The 12526-nt window shown below is 49.6% G+C and overlaps 1 non-coding gene across 1 annotated transcript; it reads left to right on the top strand.

Moving 5' to 3' along the window:
* The first annotated feature begins 2593 nt into the window (after positions 1 to 2593).
* Trnat-ugu (transfer RNA threonine (anticodon UGU)) lies at positions 2594 to 2665 on the top strand. Its single transcript has one exon. It is a non-coding gene; the product is annotated as a tRNA-Thr (tRNA).
* Positions 2666 to 12526: the final 9861 nt, after the last annotated feature.

Raw genomic sequence — 12526 nt, 5'->3', positions numbered from 1 at the left:
ACTATCCACGATGTTCGGGTAGATCCTAGGCACCACTGTCGACAAAGGCGGTGGCGGAATTCCGTCGCATTTCCACAAAAGAGAAAATTTTCCCGGAGCCGACGTCGAGTGCGTTCGCACAGCGTGGCCCCCTAGCGGCCGTTTCCCCAGGACACGGAGGAAACTCTCCTCTTCTGTTTAGAAGATACGGCCCGAACGTGGTTTGAAAACCATGAAAGCTCCCTAACCGACTGCACCCTCTTTAAGAGGATTTCCTCAAAACATTCTTGGAAACCCGCACACAACACCCCAACGAAGGGGTCATGATCTTCGTTGAGGAGATGAAACAACTATTTCGCCGCGCAGACCCCGAAATGGCGGAAGAAAAGAAGTTACGCTTCTTGATGCGCGCTGTGAAGGAGGAGCTGTTTGCTGGACGTGTCCGCAACCCGCACAAAACCATCGCTGAATTCGTGAGCGAAGCCAGCACGATTGAGAATGCTCTCGAAATGCGTGCTAGGCAGTATGACCGGAACGTCGTTGGTGCGTCCAATGTGAACTACGTCGACAACTTGCGGATTCTGGCTGATAACCAGTAGTGAGCGAGGAGCTGCGAAAACTTTTCCCGACTACACCGCAACCTCAAGTCGCTTGCCTAACTGACGTGATCCGGGAAGAAGTTCAAAATGCTTTGGGAACTTCTGTGCCATCCGAAGTCCACTGCATGGCCCAAGCTATGACGTACTCCACGGCTGTTCATGGACCCCGCGTTGCTCCAACACGTAGTCAAGAGGCGCCACTTTTGACCGCCCGACCCCCTGTAGTACGAAATCAGACACCGAGGAAGGCTGACGTATGGCGAACACCGGATAATTGTCCTCTGTGCTACCACTGCGGAGGTTATGCAAGGAATCTTGCGCTACAGCAACATGGATCACAGAAGAACGACTGCGTACCACCACCGAACAAACGGACTTACGGAACGTCTGAACAAGACGATGGCGGATATGCTGTCTATGAACGTCGACGTTGAACATAAGACTTGGGACGAAGTCCTCCCGTGTGTCACGTTTGCGTACAACACAGCGACCCAGGAAACTACGCAGATGACACCGGTCGAGTTTGTCCACGGAAGACGGCCGAATACGATGCTCGACGCCATGCTTTCACATAGAAGACGACGACCTCAACGCCGAGGTCCAAGGATATCTTCAACGTGCGGAGGAGACCCACCAGCTCGCTCGAGTTCGTATAACGGACCAGCAGTTGGTGGATGGCGAACGCTACAATCTCTGTGGTCGAGACGCCGAGTACCATCCTGGGGATCGTGTGTGGGTTTGGACTTCCATCCGACGACGCGGAAAGAGTGAGAAACTTCTGCGACGGTATTTCGGACCCTACCAGATTCTACGACGTGTTGGCCAACTTACCTACGAAGTGATCCTCGATGGTGACTCCGGCACATCACGACGACGTACGCGGCCCGAAATCGTCCACGTGGTTTGATTAAAACCTTTCTACGGACGATGACGAACTTTTATTTTTATTTTCGAACTGTCGCTTATGTTAGCATAGGGTCGATGCACTCTTAGAGGGGGGTAATGCCGCGAACCATGTATTGCGTTTGTTTATTTATGTTTTGCTTTTACCGCCCGGCTTCGCCGGTCTGTGTTGTCTCAGTGCCAAGGGAAGCGCGTGTTCCATTCTTTCTTTCTGTGCCTCATGTGTTATCTGTTCAGATACGGAGAGCATTGCGATCTAACGTGAACAGCCCGCAATATTCTTCTTCGATCTACAATGTTCTCGATGCAAATCTACGGTTCGAGAACCACCCGCGCCGAAACATAAAAAGCCTGCTGAGCAGACGCCGGGGTATTCGACTCGCCGTAGCTCGCATGCGTACGTCACTTTGTTGACTTCTGCTTCGCTGCCTCTGTATTCTATGAGTTGTTAGGGGAGCACAAGTTCGCTCCAATAAACGTGTTTTCCTCGAAGACAACCGCGTCGTCTTTGGCCACGTATATATATATATATATATATATATATATATATATATATATATATATATATATATACACAGAAAGACAGGTCAGCAGTCTAGAACGCCAAAGGAGGCATAGGGGTGTGGCTGGGCACTTTTCTTTTTCACTACGGTTAATTAAGTAAACAGTAAAAGGCGTGGGTTCGGTCCCCACTCTGGGCGCGTGTTTTTCTTTCTTTCTTTCTTCTGTATAATTCAAAAAAATGTTTACCTAATTAACCGTAGTGAAAAAGAAAAGAGCCCAGCCACACCCCTATGCCTCCTTTGGCGTTGTAGACTGCTGACCTGTCTTTCTGTATTTCCTCAACGAGCCCCTCATTTCCTTACTATATTATTCTGCGAAAGCCTAGCGAGGGTCTCGGTTCTGGCAGCCTTGATGCCTAGGTAGCATAAGAGGGCTTCCCGCCAGTAACCCGCTCATGACAGGCTGTAGACGTTCGAGTCACGCCCCGGGGGTTGAAAAGAAGGTCCCCTTCTCCCCGTGTAGTCAGAGTGGCGCTGGCTACCACCCTCAAGCGTCAGATACACTTCTAGTAAATATAAATAGTCCAGAAACTGAAGGAGAACACAGTCGCCCAGATAGCCGAATTGGTAAGGCATTCGACATGTAATCGAAAGGCGTGGGTTCGGTCCCCACTCTGGGCGCGTGTTTTTCTTTCTTTCTTTCTTCTGTATAATTAAAAATGTTTACTTAATTAACCGTAGTGAAAAAGAAAAGAGCCCAGCCACACCCCTATGCCTCCTTTGGCGTTGTAGACTGCTGACCTGTCTTTCTGTATTTCCTCAACGAGCCCCTCATTTCCTTACTATATATATATACAGATATATAGCGATTCAGAATAGGAAATGAGGGGCACGTTGAAAATAACATAAAAATAAGTGTTGGCAGTTAAGAAAACCTCGGAAAGCAAAAGGGAGGATGTGGTAGGTCATTGAAACAGATAAAAAATTTGGAAAGAAAGAAAGAAAGTGGAGAAAGAATGCGCGCCAGGTGGGATCCGAACCCACGACCTCCAGAATACCGTCTGGTGTGACAACCACTACGCTACCGGCGGGGCTATTCTTCCCTACACTTTCTGGCGTATTTCAAAAGCACGCTTCCAAGAAAAGCGACCGACCTATGCAATTTAGAATCCACTACCATACCTGAACTTCAAACCCTCTGACAACGTTCCACGCTCCTTGTCATGCTGCTGATTGACAAAGAAGGACCAGCCACCGGAAAATCAGTGTTCATTATTGTGAAGGCTATTGAGAGCCTCGTCACCCTAAACAACACTAATGTCTACTACCCGCGACATTCTCCCTAAAGCCATCAACAACAGTGTATCTCACAGCTTAGGCAATGTAGCACCAACAACCTCCATAACCTCCACATCACAATTTCACCTCACCGAACGCTTAGTTCATCTCAAGGTGTCATACAGGAGCTAGGAGTACTCAAGGAAACGGTAAGCGATCTCCAAAAGAGGATGTGTGGAGAAGAGTTCACAGCAGTATGATGCATCATTGTCAGAAGGCAAGGCAAGGATATTAAGGCCAATCACGTCACAGCAATCCCTTTAATTTTTCTTTTCTTGCTCCTCAACCTCTACTCCCTGTAGCTTGAATACCCTTTCTTTTTCTTTAAATCCCTCGTTACACACTTCGCATGCGTGGGGTAGCCAACCGGACTGTAACCTGGTTAACCTCCCTGCCTTTCATGCACTGTATTATCCTTTCTCTTTGCAGCAACCCGAATTCATTGTCGATGGCATTCTGTGCTGTTCAATTGTAACCTATATTCGAAACCCACGAAGCTGTTTCGAAGCCATCTGTGTGGACACGATACTAACAGTCGTAAAAAACTAACCTGTGGGAAGTTTGCCCATAGAAACTGAGCATCCCACTGAAAACTATATTGTAACATACTTACGCGCGACAACTGTAACGGAAGCCACCAAACCAACTCATAATCTAACGGCCCGTATATGCAAGAAAAACAGAAATTGACCTGAAGGATACAAATAAAGTCTCAGCTTTCCAGAAGCACGGAAAAAGTTGCGCCAGTTCTCCTCCGCAAGCAACGCGGACGCAGCGTGCGGGGAGATGCGGGGCGAAAGTGAGGGAGCGTGTGGTATCTGCAACCACACAGTACAGTAAAGCTGACTTTGTTTCGCCCCAAACATCCACCGGCCTGCACTAGGTAGCCCTTGTGGCAAAGCGTGAGGCTGTGGCGACCACCCCAAGCTAGGAACGCCTGTTCGGCCTCCTTGCGGTCCTCCTATTGCCTCCAGTAATGCTGAGAATGCGGCGGATATGAGCACGGGGGTACTGGTACTGACTTCAACGCCTGTCGCACCACCGCTGCGCCTCTGGTGCCTGTGGCCGGCCAGAGCGACACTCCTATCGATGCGTGCCCAAAACGAGCGCATCTCTCTGTTGGTCCTCGGGCACCTGGTGAGGCCATGGACGTCACGCCTTTTCCAATGGCACGCCAGGTGCCTACAATCAGTGGCCCTCTCTTAAGCGACAGGACAGGAAAGTACATCGCCAACACTGAAATCTCCGCAGCGTAATAAATAACGCTAAAAAGGGTCACTTACACATACGGTTCCCGCAGGCAAAATTTATGAACTCAGGATAATTCCATGGAACTGCGGAGCCTCCTGTGAAGTCTTGACAGTGGACACAAAATCATAGTTATCCACCACGTATTTAAATTCAACCTATATTCAACACATTTAAATTGAACTCAAACACACTTTTTAAGTTAGTAATGTATATTTAGAAAATATAAAGACACTGGTGCCCATTCTTGGGTGGTGTGGTAACAGCACAAAAAGCATTATCAAGTCTGTGTCTTTCCTTCTTGCCCGCATTGAAGGTGTTTTGTTTCTGTCAGGGAAATTTAGTGTGAGCAACAAGTGGTAGATCATGTAACTTTCTTTATTTCATCCTGCCATTTTCCCCATCATTATACTATAGAACCACGGAATACTTCGCATTCTTCCTCACCGGCTCATCATCCTTTTCGCTTGTGCCTCATCACGTTCCGGCTGCTTACGGAATAAACGGGTGGTCGGCTGTCCGACTCCCGTTTCTCTTACGGTTGGTAAGTGAAAGCTGCTGCAAGGGGACAGCGCATCGGTGTAACGAGGCGACCAGGAAGCGGACAGCGACGCGTAGCGCCTTGAACATCCTTTACCGTCAAGGACGAAGACGAGTTGCGTGGAGGCAGGGTACGAGCTACCTCACGTCCGCTTTGTCAATACTTGTCAAAGATCGCTTGCATGTTGCATGGTTAAAGCAGCCTTCGCCCTACCACCACGCAACATCTTTTGGGGGGCCGGTAACTGTTGGTTTGTGCCCCATGTTTTTAAATTAAATAGCTCAAGTTCAATGTGTTTTTCCTTAAAATGGCTGAAATACTTATAATAATAGGGGCAAAATGCTCAAAACACTCGTTGGGGCCCACGCCACAGCCATGTGCAAAGTCGTTTAGTACAAAATTTTCTTCTAGCGCCTGAATCCTGTCTATGTGACCCAAAATAACCGACATATTACAACACTTCACAAAGCACCTACTCACAAATAGACGTGGGAATTGGTTCTGCAGTTATGTATCTACCTGATGAATGGGGAGTGGATGGGAACTCTTACAGAGGGGAGCACTCCCTATCAATCTTAATTCGCGAAGAAAAAGACGCGTGCAGTTCTTTTCACAAAAAAGAACTTTTGGAAACCGGTCTGGATTCCAAAACTGAAAGAAAATCGTGTGTTTCCCACAAACGTTCAGGCCGGGCCAGCATTGCCCAAGCATGTACCTCAGGCAAAGACGAAATCCTTGATACTGCCAAGAACTCGTTTACACAGAGGGTGCAGTGCCACGCCCAGCACGAGGACACGTTTCTTGAATGAAGAAGGCTAATGTCTACGACATGCTCAAAACAAAGCATGAGGTAACCTTAGAAGTTACCCAACTGCTCTCAACCTTAATGCTTAAACGTACCAATGCGGAAGCACGAAATGCAGCGTTTAATACAAAGTTTTGTCTTAAAGAGGGAGACTGACAGTTGAAGGCAAATGCCCCGTCTCAGCCCTCACTTTTAACGACGATAGAGTTTCTTGGGCTACTTAAACGCAGAAATTTTGGTGTATCTGTACTTCTAGCTGTCTGTCCGTCTGTCTGTCTGTGACTCGATTCAGCCACCCGGCCAAACTGAAACGAATGCTGCGCAACAGTCTTATATACTCACCGCCAAATCTAAACGTCTAGCCCGGTGTCAGTGTTCACACTTGTCAACATTGCTGAACAAGAACAAGATATTACGCAAATGTAAGCAGCAAATCAAAACGTAAGTGATATTTACAGTGTTCCGTAATTACAAATTTTATGGATGCTTGGTTTCTGCGATAGAGAATGAAATACTATATCAACGCCAGAAAACCGTCACCTGCTGTTGCCAGCACTACCTCCTGGCCACATTTCTGAAATCAAACAGCAATAGCAACGAAAGGTTCCACTAGGTGGGATCTACGTTTGCTTGGAATGCTCGACGAGTAGGGCAACGTGGTCCTATAAACATTGTAGTAGGGGCCCTCAATTCACGCGCGTCTCCGCCATACTGCAGCGCTGGCATCGAGACACCCGACTGGGAGCAGTGGAACGCCGTAAATATAAATTCACTTGAACGAATCTTTAGCGTGTTATCTTGGGAGGAACGAGGAGGGAAAGGAACAGCATGAGATGTGAACGGAAAAAGAAGGGAGGCCTTTACTAGGCAGGGGAGCGAGTCGGCTATCGTCTTCTGGCGACATTTGCAACAAAAGCAGCAGATACGGGGCCACCTTTTCATGCTTGGGATTCCCCTAAGCAAGTGGTGTGCTTTAAAATAACCAGTAAGTATATATCACGAATAGGCCATTGTGGGTAATATGTCCTCCATCTTCTTGCTGCGAAATGGATATGTCAAGCGTACGTAGACAAACCAAAGTGTAAAGGGGAGCTAGTCCTGTGTGATGGGGAAGCATACATACTCACCACTGCCTAGGGTTGCACAGAATGGTCAATTGCTGCCTGCGCATTGCACTTACGTTGCGCATGCCAGTAGCGCCATTCAGCGGCAGCCAAGATGTCTGTCTTCGTTGCCGCTGGATGGCGCAACTCATCCATACTTGGGGCGGCTTACCGCTTTTCGATGAAGCGTGTGAGCTACGCGCGACCGGGTGGTTCGACGCCAGCATTCGCGGTGCCTCAAAAGGATGCTATGTTTGTCCTTAAGAAATCGTCAATACGTATCTCGGGTCTGATGAAGCAACGTTTTGCTTAAGGCGCCGTCACACTAGGCCGACTCGATGGCGGCGACGGCGCGATTGCGATGGCGACGCCGACGAGTCGCCAAACCATCGTCCAACTGCCGAGTTGCCCGATCGCGTTGTCATACTACGCCGACGGCGACACAAACACGTCGGCCGATGGAAAGTCCGCGTAGTGTGACTGGCTCGCCGACCGAAGACGCCAACAAAACCAGCCGCCCGACCAGTCACCCGACGGGTCGTCGGGAATCGATCGAGAAGCGAGAACTGCTCCCCGACAACATTCTTGCCGCAATGCATGCGGCTCTATTTCGATAGTTTCTGGAGTGTAATAAACTCAGAAGGGTCCATTAAGCCCATAAAACTCAACACTAGCGCTAATGCAATATCTATTTTCTCTTTCCACGCTTCAGCCGTGCTCTTCGGCGACGCTGCTACCCCGGAGCTGCAAACTGCACATGCCTGTGCTATTGGCTCGCCTGTAGAAAATAAAAGGTCAGTGTCGTGCAAAACAAAGGTTACGTAGGGTAATTTGGGTAAGAAGGGATCAATATCGGCCAAGGTGTTTAACGTAAAACGTAAAAATAAAGTACGGCAAGCACTATCCCCGCAGTGGAAAATCACAGTCGCAGCCGGGCACATACATTTTTGCGAGCGCTTTCGCGAAGGAGCGGAGTTGATGCCGATAAGCTATTGTGGGAGCTTTGGGGAACCTTGCTCTGCAAGCGCTGCTATAAAAGAAATTTTAGTTTACCAGCCAGGAATGCTGTAAGCCAGCTAGTAAACACTGACGTATGACCCGGAAAGATGCGCGTCCATGTAGTAGCCAGGCTATAACCGAACTATCGGGGCTGCTGCAAGTAGTTTTTGAAGGCAGTTTACAGAGGGGCATTCCGCCACCGTCTTTTTATCGAGCGCACATGGTCCTCATACCAAAGAGCAAAGAGCTAGAACAACTGATAACGGTGACGGGGTACCCCCCCTTAAATTATTGAACATCGATTATAAGGGGCTAATTAAAGTTTTGGCTAAACGATTTCAGTCGGTAGTTCAAGAGTTGGTAGGCCCACACCAAACGTGTGGCATAAAAGGAAGAAGTATTTACACGAACATTCACACAGCCCGGAGCGTTCTTGAGTGTTGCGATGCTGACGACCAGAATGTGGCAATTTTACAAATCGATATAAAAAAGCGTTTGACAAAGTTATCCACAACATTGTTTTTTCTGTTTTGGAATACGTGAAATTGGGGTCGGTAATAACAGGAGGAATCAGAGTGGCGTATAACCATTGCACAACGAATCTGATGTGCTCAAACGCGTCAAGAAAATGATCATACCCGCAGGAGTGAAAACATTCTTTTTTAAATTGCACACTGAGACCTTACCAGTCCTAACGTGGCTTGACGAGAAGGGGTTGTTTTGTCCTTGGGGCAAAGATTGTGGGCTGTGTAAAAAGCCAGAAAGCGTGGAACATGTTTTTGTCGATTGTTGGGACGCCGTCTTCTTCTGGGACGTCCTCCAGAGGACTCTAAAAAAGGACCTCCCTCTGACACCGAAAGGCATACGTTTTCTTGAAGTTGAATGTGATGAGGCTCCTTACGATGTATTCTTCCTCCGCGGCCTCCATGCTATATGCCGTAGCAGAATGGCAGTCAGAAACAGTGATGAGACTGCCAGGCCAGTGCATTCTTACTTTGCAGAAAATGTTAGCAAACTGAAGGAAGTGTACGCCAACCATGAATTTGACAATGAGGTGTTGTCGCTTATGAGTGCATTAAGCGTAATTAAAGACCACAAATATTAACTACCAACTAAAGGTTCAGCAGCGTTGTTGTGCACCTAAAGTGTTTTGGGGTGTGTAAGACCAAACCAGGCTCAGAAAGAAAATGTGAGAGTAAGGGTTGTGTACGACTGTTACTACACGCAGTTGTGAAAACAAGGACAAGGCCAAGCCGGAGTCGCGGTTGGCCGCCTTATGCATTCTATGTTTTGTACCAGGCTTCGTTGTTGGTACCTTCTTTTGTCTGTACCGTGTGTGCTTATTTCTAAATGACCTGCAATAAAGAGAAAAAAAGTGCGGTGGCGCTGTGGTCTCGCGCGTAGCGCCCGCGCACTCAACGTTGCGGGTTCAATTCCCGGCAGGGTCAGCTCTTTTTTTAGCGGTTTTTGTGAAGGGCATGGTTTGCGTATCCATTTTGTGAATCATTTTCTGCGTGATTTTGAGAAGCAAGTACCTTTGTAAAGAAAAATTTCCTTCGAAACAGCGAGTGCCGTCTGAAGCAACAATTAATTTCCATTTCCTTCCTCCGTGTTTCTCCAAAATGCGGTACCATGGTGCAATGTAAGGTTTTCTCGATTAGATGAGGTTAAATTTCCGCCGACGTATGCACTCCATTATATGCATCTTTTACGTGCTACACAGGCCGGGGGTTCATTCATAACATCAGTATTATTACTTCCGCGGCAGCAGCGAACAGAGCTCTTTTTCTTATTTGTCCGTGATCTAACCAGTTGAGGAGTACACACAGTACAAGCAGCGCACACGCCAGTCCGCATGAACGGCTTCAGTCGCAGCTGCGGCGACACGATACTTCAAGTTTGACTAGAGAACGAAAGAGATACCCGGATTAGAGGAGAGGCGGGGGAGTGGCTCGTCGCGCGTTCGACGGCGTGTGTGACAAGTGCGTCGACCGACATCGCGAAGACACCGACGCCCCGCCGATTTCTCGCCGACGCAGACGGTTGTCCAACGGTAGGCGTCGGCGCAATGTGACATGGCCGCAGACAGCGCGCCGACACGGTGTTGGCCAACCGCGCCTTTAGTGTCCCGAACCGGTACGGACCTTTTCGGAAAGGTACGGACCGGATCGGTACGGAACACAATTTGACCGAATCGGAACACAATTTGCTCAACACTGCCTTACGGACGGGAATCAAAGCAGCCCTGGGACTTCCCCCGTACACCTCTACACAACGTCTCGTTCAATTGGGTGTCCACAACACGATAGAGGAAATTATTGAGCCACAACGAACTGGTCAGCTTATCCGCCTTAGCACCACCCGCACCGGTCGCCACGTGCTCGCCAGCCTGGGATACCCCTAGCTGTCGTCACCTCTCCCACCAAACCCTGTGGCTCTAGCCCCTGTCCTTCGTGCACGTTTACAAGTTGCACCGCTTCCCAAGAACATGCACGCGGAAACCAACCAGGGCCGACGCCGCGCCCGAGCCGAAGCGCTAGCCCGCCGGCACGGCCAGGACCCACATGTGATTTACACCGACGCAGCCAGTTATCCAGCCAACCCGAACGCTAAAGTGGCTGGCAATGCGCAAACAACTTGCTCTGTACGCACCGATTCCATCAGGGTGGCCGAGGAAACAGCCATAGCATTGGCTGTGTCCCCCATCACCACCGCCCGACTCGCGGAAGCTGACGACGACGATACCTGGGGAATGATAACAGACTCGCAAGCCGCCTGCCGGGCATATTCTTCTGGAATCCTCTCCATTCAAGCAAACAACGTTCTTCGACACTCCGATTTATCTAAGCTTCCCTTCATTCGTATCGTTTGGACCCCTGGCCATGCCTTCCTTCCTCGAAATGAGCACGCACACGCACTGGCCCGAGAAATGACCCACCGGGCGTCAGAGGAAGCGGACAGACAGATCCAGGGTGGCTCCAAGACATCAGCTTCCATCATCCCATCCCACGAACCTCTCATCGATACACTCACACTCGCCTACTACCGCACACAAAGAAAAACACTACCTCCACCCCATCACTCCCTATCCCGCGCCGACGCCACGTCATGCACGTCATGGCGGCAGCTCCAAACACACACGTTCCCAAACTTACACCACAAACACCTCTTCCACCCCACCCAATACGCTGGCAACTGCCCGACTTGCCAGAGCCCCACTCCCACCCTCTACCATTCTGTATGGGAGTGTCCGCGTCCACCAGATGGGTTCACCCCTATACGCATCCCCACCCTCTCTTCTTGGGAGGCTGCTCTGTCCAGCACTGCCCCGCAAGACCAACAACGGCTGATCGAGAGGCCCGCCGGATAGCGTCCGCCATTGGAGTCCTGGACTGAGGACCCAACTCATAGAGGCTGCTCTTCGGCTAACAGATGTTCAATAAATGTTTTCACCGCCACCTTCCCAACATGCGCCCGCGGAATGTAAAACAACTCCGCGTCATTAGCGCTTCCTCTTCGTTGCGTTTGGCAGCCGCACGTACTTTGGGAACAGGCGCAAGCACACCGCCTGCGTAACTTCCCAGAGCACATTGCTTACCGTGGGCTGCGAAACGTTGACGAGGTCGCAACGAACGTCAAAAGAAGTTCCACATGCGAGAAAGTAGGTGTTAGTGCGATGAAAAATTGAGCTGGGTATCATTATCAGCGCTCATTTAAAAGCGGCGATCAGATATCTGCCGCGATGCTAACACTACGCTGACCGGCGCGGAGGTTCCTTGATCGGACCTGTCATCGAGGCGCGTGCTGCGCCGAGCGGCCGAAAGATGGCGCTACCTGCGTGGAAGCATCGAAACAGGCTACGGCAGATGTCTTGGTCACCGATCGCTCAAACGGCAATTATAGCTGAAATAAACTTTCACATCTGAGAAAGGGGATGATAGTGTGGTGAAAAGTTGCGTTAGGGATTGTCATTCGCAGTTGCACAGATAGCGGCGATCAAATACCCGCCCCGATGCTAAGCCTAAAGTTCCCAACACCGGCGCCGACCCGGCAACGCAAGCTGGTTGTGGGCTGTAGGGGACTCGCCGCACGCGAGCGCGTTGCGTTTGGGTTCCCCTAACGTCTTGGGGAACTGCCTAGTAACTTGAGCAGCAGCGGAAGTGGGGCTCCCCTTCTGTCCGAGTTCTCGCGCAGGCATAGTTCCTCCAGCATTTTCATCACTGCTGCCTTGGAAAAACGGTAGCGGAATGAAAACTCGTCGTCGCTGTACAGCTCCATCGGGTTGGGGTGGTCTCGCGGCTGCATCATCGTGATGATGATGATGGTTGGTGTTTCATGGCGCAAGGCCAACGAGGGCAAAGAGCGCCAGAAAAGAAGTTATATAATGAAGCGAGGTGATTACCACAAAAAGGTAGGTATAAAAACATGTAAATCGGACATAGTAAAATCAATTAAAAGTAATGGTGATGGCTGGTGTATAGGGCCAGATTTGATTATGCGTGATATGA

Source organism: Haemaphysalis longicornis, unplaced genomic scaffold (genome assembly GCF_048455015.1).
Source record: "Haemaphysalis longicornis isolate Haplotype H1 unplaced genomic scaffold, Haemaphysalis longicornis Haplotype H1 scaffold_2, whole genome shotgun sequence".
Lineage (NCBI taxonomy): Eukaryota > Metazoa > Arthropoda > Arachnida > Ixodida > Ixodidae > Haemaphysalis > Haemaphysalis longicornis.
Note: the sequence above shows the minus strand (reverse complement) of the source record. Positions and strands in the feature narration are given on the sequence as shown.